This window comes from Lactuca saligna, chromosome 8 (assembly GCF_052625555.1).
Source record: "Lactuca saligna cultivar CGN05327 chromosome 8, ASM5262555v1, whole genome shotgun sequence".
NCBI classification, from domain to species: Eukaryota; Viridiplantae; Streptophyta; class Magnoliopsida; order Asterales; family Asteraceae; genus Lactuca; species Lactuca saligna.
The window spans coordinates 139,804-146,096 of record NC_136424.1 but is presented as its reverse complement, the minus strand read 5'-3'; the positions used below and the strand labels follow the sequence as shown (position 1 = coordinate 146,096).

Genomic DNA, 6,293 nt, shown 5'->3' with positions numbered 1-6,293 from the left:
TCAGGTCATCAGTAGACAGGTACTGATGCCCGCTTTTAAGAAGATTGAGCGCATTCAAGGCTCGTCTTGTATTTTGATTTACATTTTTGGTGTCTTATAAACTTTACAGAACACACTTGTATTAAAATACTTTATTAATACAATGGATGATGTTTTGCTTGTTTACTATTATTCTGTGTTGTGATACTGTACATGACGTCCTCCACCCCCAAACGTTTTCGCCGTTCCAGTTTTGGGGTGTGACAGATTTGTATCAGAGCATTGTTTATAGTGAATTGAGTATATCCACCCATAAAATATATACAAACTATAAACACAACGGGATTAGAATACTCTGACCAAGAGTTTATACTTTTAAATAGTAAAATATTTAACTAAGTATACATACCTGCATTAATACTAAAATTAGTCTCACTAGGATAGAACAAAAGTATTACGACTGTTGAATGTCACAAGTAGGCTTGGGGATGTATGGTCAGTTCTGGGAGTGACATAACCTGATCAACTATGTTGGTCCGAGAAGTGATTAGCATATGCCCGGGAATGTTTGTGATATGGCAACAAGTCTAAAAACTTACCAACACTACTACAATGATAACATTAGAACAAAACATAAATTAAAATACTATAGGGGTATATTGTGTTACTATAATTACTTATCTGAGAACTAAAAAGATCTTTACTAGTAGGTCAATAGTTGCTAAGTGGATACACTAAGGTTATATGAGACTAACGTGTCATAGACTTAGAATTTGTGATCTTTGCTTTACTTCTTGTTCCTTGTTTGGTTGTGGATTTGGAGTTAGGATTACTTATTCGAAGGTCTATCCTGTTTTGATTTCATATAAATGGTATGCATTACGCGAGTATTGAAGTAACTGGTAAGAATCGTCTTATAATTATCTTAAGTAGTACGTCTATTTATATTAGATTCTTATATCCATTTTCTCGCGTAGATAACATGGTTGGATTGTTGGATTAGGTGTCTAAGCCCATAACTATTATTGGTATGTATTCGCCCGAGAGTAGCATGATCTATTTGGGTTGCATATCATCAGGACAATCTGTTAGGATGGACTTTTGAGAGAAGCTTATTTATGGTTTATTAATATATTATAAATTAATATATTAATATGAAATCATATGTTTTAACTAGTATTGATCAAAAATTAATTTAGTGGTCAAAAGAGAAAAATGTTTCCTTGGAGATTCCTCGGATATAAATTTCCTCGGAGATTCCTCAGCAATAAACCTCGAAAATTCATCGGAAATAAACTTTCACGGAAATTCATCGGAATTAAACTTCCTCGGAAATTCCTCAGAAACAATCTTCCTAAGAGTTTCCTAAGAAAACCCTCGGTACTTCCAACAAAACTATTTCCTAGGAAATGCGTTGGAAAGTTCCTCGGAAATCCCTTACAAAACATTTTTTAAGAGGGTTTTACCTACGCATAGGATTTTCTCGGTATTTCCTCGGAAACACCGTTTTCCTAGGAATTCTCGAGGAAAATGTCCCTTGGAAAAACGGTTTTTTTTTAGTATTGTAATATCGTTGAAATCATATGCTTGTCGTTTTCTTGATGAAATCTGAAATGTTATAATTTTTTTTGATGAAATCATATGTTGTTGTTTTGCTTGATGAAATTTGCTTATTAGCATGTTATGGATTATTATGATCCCACATCGGCTGAAAGTACTATAAGTTGGTGGCTTATAAGTCTAGGTATCCCATCCTCCAATAAGCTGACTTTTGGAAGTAAATTCTACATTTGGAGAATTCTACATTTGGACTTATAGCATGATACGGACCTAATAACCTGAAATTGTTTTTCTGTTTTTTTTATAAAAACCTGATTAAGCTGTAACAATGCAGCTTGACCCAATGAACACCACAAGATGCATACGTATATTAATATGTCAAAAAGCAGGGGGCATGCCCCCTGAGCCTACAGAGGTTCCACCACCGGGCATAACAAAAAAAATGTTAAAAAATCGTGTTGGATGTAAATTGTAATTCCAATTCAAACAATTTCATAATTTTGTAACATTATACCCTGTATTAATATTATTTTGAAGTACTTGAGTTTTTTGAAATAGTATAATTTATTAGACCTAATAAATAAATTTTTATTTAATATTGCAAATAAGCAAAAAATAACGGTGAGAGATAAACAAATACTTTAAAAAAAAAAAAAAAAAAAAAAAAAAAAAAAAAGCATTTTAGAAGTTGAATTGCAAATAAGCAAAATATAACGGTGAGAGACAAACAAATACTTAAAAAAAAAAAAAAAAAAAAAAAAAAAAAAAAAAAGCATTTTAGAAGTTGAAGAGTTGAACATGCAAAGTTATAACGATCAAAAACGTTTTGGAATCAATCCGTCCAAATTGTGTGGACTCCACCAACATTACCCAAGCTTTGCAAAGCGATCTCAGTTCACCCCATCTTTGCAAACACTTTAAAATTTACCCTATATTTGCCATTAAGTCAGCAAAGTAGAGTTATATTTTCTTTAAATATAACTTAAAGGAATTTGGTAATTTTATGAACATCCCTAAAATTTTTTAATGTCAAAATAAAATAGTAAAGCTATCTGTTTAACAAACATTTCAATGATTCTAATACAAATAACATTGATCATTATAAAATGTCAGCTTTCATGTTTTCGGTAATTAAATGAGAAACTGGTTCATTCAATCTAATGAGTGAAGATGCAGCTGTAAACAAGGTAAAAATAGGACAATCAAAACGAGTTCACGGACAGTACAGTTTCATACAACAATAATGGATGGTAACGTGAAAAAAGAAAAGATGAACAGAAAGAAAAAAGAAAAAAGAAAAAAGAAAAAGAAAAAGAAAAAGGTACACTAGGAGGTAGGAATACTGAAATCTGCTATTGAATTTATGAATCTGATTTCATATCTATGCATATTTCCCTGATGACGGTGAATCCACGAGCGCCTGCAGTGGAAATAAATAGCACCAAAATGAGAGAAAGAACAAGTAGAAGAAATGCATTTGAGTTTCTTCAAACACCAATAATAGAAATTTGACCAATAAGATAAAAGATAGTGAACTAATGTTGGACAGATCTAGGGAAAATCTAACATTCAACCATTTTCAGATATTTTTCTCACCATGCATTCAAAAATATGATCTGAAAATGACATCGTCTAAAAGTAAAAATTTCCGAACTTGGTTAAGATAAGAAACATGGCAAATACAAGATCCGAAATTTTTAAGATGGGTTTTACATTGAAGAGTGAGAACTATACGAAAAGGGTGTCAAATAGGTTTAGTCAAAGTAAAGTCTCGATCCAACCCTCTACTCGAAAGAAGAGGAGGTGTAGAGCTCCCTTCAATCCAAAAAAGGATCAGAAAAAGGATAATGAATCTCCTGGCGTATGCAAGCCACAAAGCCTATACAACAACAAAGATAGGACTTGAGGGATCCATAGACCAGCAGCTCGATATTCCCACTCAGATCCTCTATTGGACTTCAAGGAGCTCTACTTCAACTCGTTCACCCACAAAATCTCTACTTAATTATTCTTTTGAAAGCAAATCATATCACATATATTGAAGGGCACAAATTGAGATAAACAAACATTTGTGATTTTGGTAAATATAAAACTTCACTGGACAACACCTAGAGCAATACATAACTTCCCTAGCTAGAACAATCGGGTTTTTTTTCCATCTTTCTTGCAAGGATTTCACAGAAGCATATGACGTAAGCCCTAAAGCAACCTTTTAGTTAGAGATAACAAAGAAATCCTGATACATCTAGACAGATAACACAAGAAGACAACGAAGTATGAGCCATAGACTTCGTTAAATCTAGCTCCTTTCATCTACTCAAAAACTTCACTAATGTTTCCTACTCACAGGAAACCCTAGAAAAAGAGAAGAGAGAGTGTTAGGTGTGGAGTGAGATTGGTAGATGGAGGAAGGGATGATATAAAAAGAGGGTTGAAGATGGTGGCGGCAGAAAATGAATTTTATAATCTTTACTTTTCTAACATGTAATCTAATAAATATGGATTGTGATCTGTCAATCACTGAAAAGTCTTGGGGAGGGGAGCGCTTTTGTTTGTTTAAATTTATGAGAGATTCGTCTTGATCTTTGAAGTTCACATGCGTTTGTCTACCTAGCCATGCCCCACTAATAAAAGAATTTTCTGCTAGGTTTCGGTGAGGTGAGGTTTAGGCTGAAAGGTGTGGGCAATGGCTATTTCTTTTTTTTGTGACATTTTAGGGGAAAACCCCATGAAAACAGCAAAAAAAAGGTTGTGTTTCTTCATGAAAACGTCGTCGTTACCATAACAACGTAACGCCAAAAAACACATGGACGGGACGGTGTCCACGTCACAAATACGTCCTGCGGCGTTGCTCATACCATGCAACCTTAGAGTTTGAAACCTTTAAAAACATATTTCGTACTGCAAAATGTAAACTTCAACCCATGAAAGATTATTATTTCCACAATGGTATCATTTTTCAAAAGGAATATAACGTTAACTATATATTTTTAAAAAAATACCATATAATTTTGGTATGTTCAAAAAACAACATCCAAATAAAGGACAATGGTATCATTTTTCAAAAGGAATATAACGTTAACTATATATTTTTTTAAAAAATACCATATAATTTTGGTTTGTTCAAAAAACAACATCCAAATAAGGGTTTTGTGTGAAAAATACCAGTGAGCTATATATTTTTTTCAAACATCACCTTGTGGTAACCAACATTTACGGGTCAAAAAAAATTAAGAAAAAAAAACAATGGAAAATGACTCAGGAGAGTAACTATGCTTAAAAATCGTTCAAAAAAATATCATCCAAATTTGGTTAGTTAAAAAAACACTATCCAAGTATGGTTTCTTTTATATAAAAAACATACCAACAAACTATACGTTTTGTTCACATGTTAACTGGTTTTTACAAGTTAAAAGATAATTTGACCTAATTATTGAGACATGGCATAATAATTAGTGATATAGCATTAATTGATATACTTCTCCTTTATAAATCGATTCAAGGCTTCTTCATGAACAAATAATTTCTTATTCTCTTCTAATTGTTTCTTTTTCTACTGAATCGATGATCTCCAACTCAAGCTCATACATTTCAAAGAAACGAAAGATATTTGATGATACAATCATGTGTGGTTTTTGGCAACCTTCTTGAATTTGGACATTAACAACAAAGACTAATCCTGACAAAAAGTTTGGGGTTTATCCCAACCGAATGATAACTTTAACCGAAAGCTTTATTGTAACGTCCGTTTTTATACAAAAAAATTCATTTTTAAAAGATAATATTTCATTAAAACATTCATAAGTAACAATCATTGTTCAATAATCAAAACTCAACTATTCAAATTAAAGTATAAAATAGGACATGCGAAATTCTTAAAACATGATGTTGATGCGCGTGTACAGTCAAGCTTTGCCCTTTTCCTGATTTGATGAAGTATCTATAAAACAGTTAATCAACAACTTTAAGACAAAACTTAGTGAGTTCCTCAAGATATCACATGGATAGTATATATACAATGCATACAAAAATTAGCCTTCATCACAAAATTGGTTCGCCCCTTTTGATCTTCAGCGTAAAGTTTGTCTGCCCCTTGGCCTTCAGCATAAATGTAACACCGTAAATTTTCAAACAAATTTTTCATTTTCAAAACCACATAATTCTCATTATCACATTTCATAAAAACACAATTGCTACATTGTCAAAAACACAAATCCATAATTATTTAAATAAAAATCCAGGATCCTCAAAACATAACTCCAACTTGTGTGTACAATCAAGCCAGTGCCTTCTCGCAATCCTGAGAAATACCTAAAACACATATCACATAACACGGTTGATAAGAATTAATTTTATAAGATCGATAGATTCAACGGATATCAATAATACGATAATAATCAACGACAAATAATAAAACACCAAGATGAATCAAACGTATGTTGAATGATTAATATGCTCCACCTCAGAAGAATTCAATGAGAATTGCTACTGTAGAGGTGTGCTAGGGTTACAATACTTGATATGGAAAAATAATCAAAAGTGTTAACAATATAATGCATGCATGCACTATATATATATATATATATATATATATATATATATATATATATATATATATATATATATATATATATATATATATATATAAGTAAACCCTAAAACTAAACATGGCTGGACAGGCCCAAACCACGAGTACAAAATGGACCGAACCACTAAGGCCTAATGGTGCATCCCCTTAAACTCAACAATCTCCC

The 6,293-nt window shown here is 32.1% G+C and overlaps 1 long non-coding RNA gene across 1 annotated transcript; it reads right to left on the bottom strand.

Moving 5' to 3' along the window:
* Window positions 1-2,718: 2,718 nt before the first annotated feature.
* On the bottom strand, window positions 2,719-4,124 carry LOC145012487 (uncharacterized). Its single transcript, XR_013664536.1, has 2 exons — window positions 3,665-4,124; window positions 2,719-2,959 (listed from the first exon to the last, which is right to left on the bottom strand). It is a non-coding gene; the product is annotated as an uncharacterized LOC145012487 (long non-coding RNA).
* Between the last annotated feature and the right edge of the window lie 2,169 nt (window positions 4,125-6,293).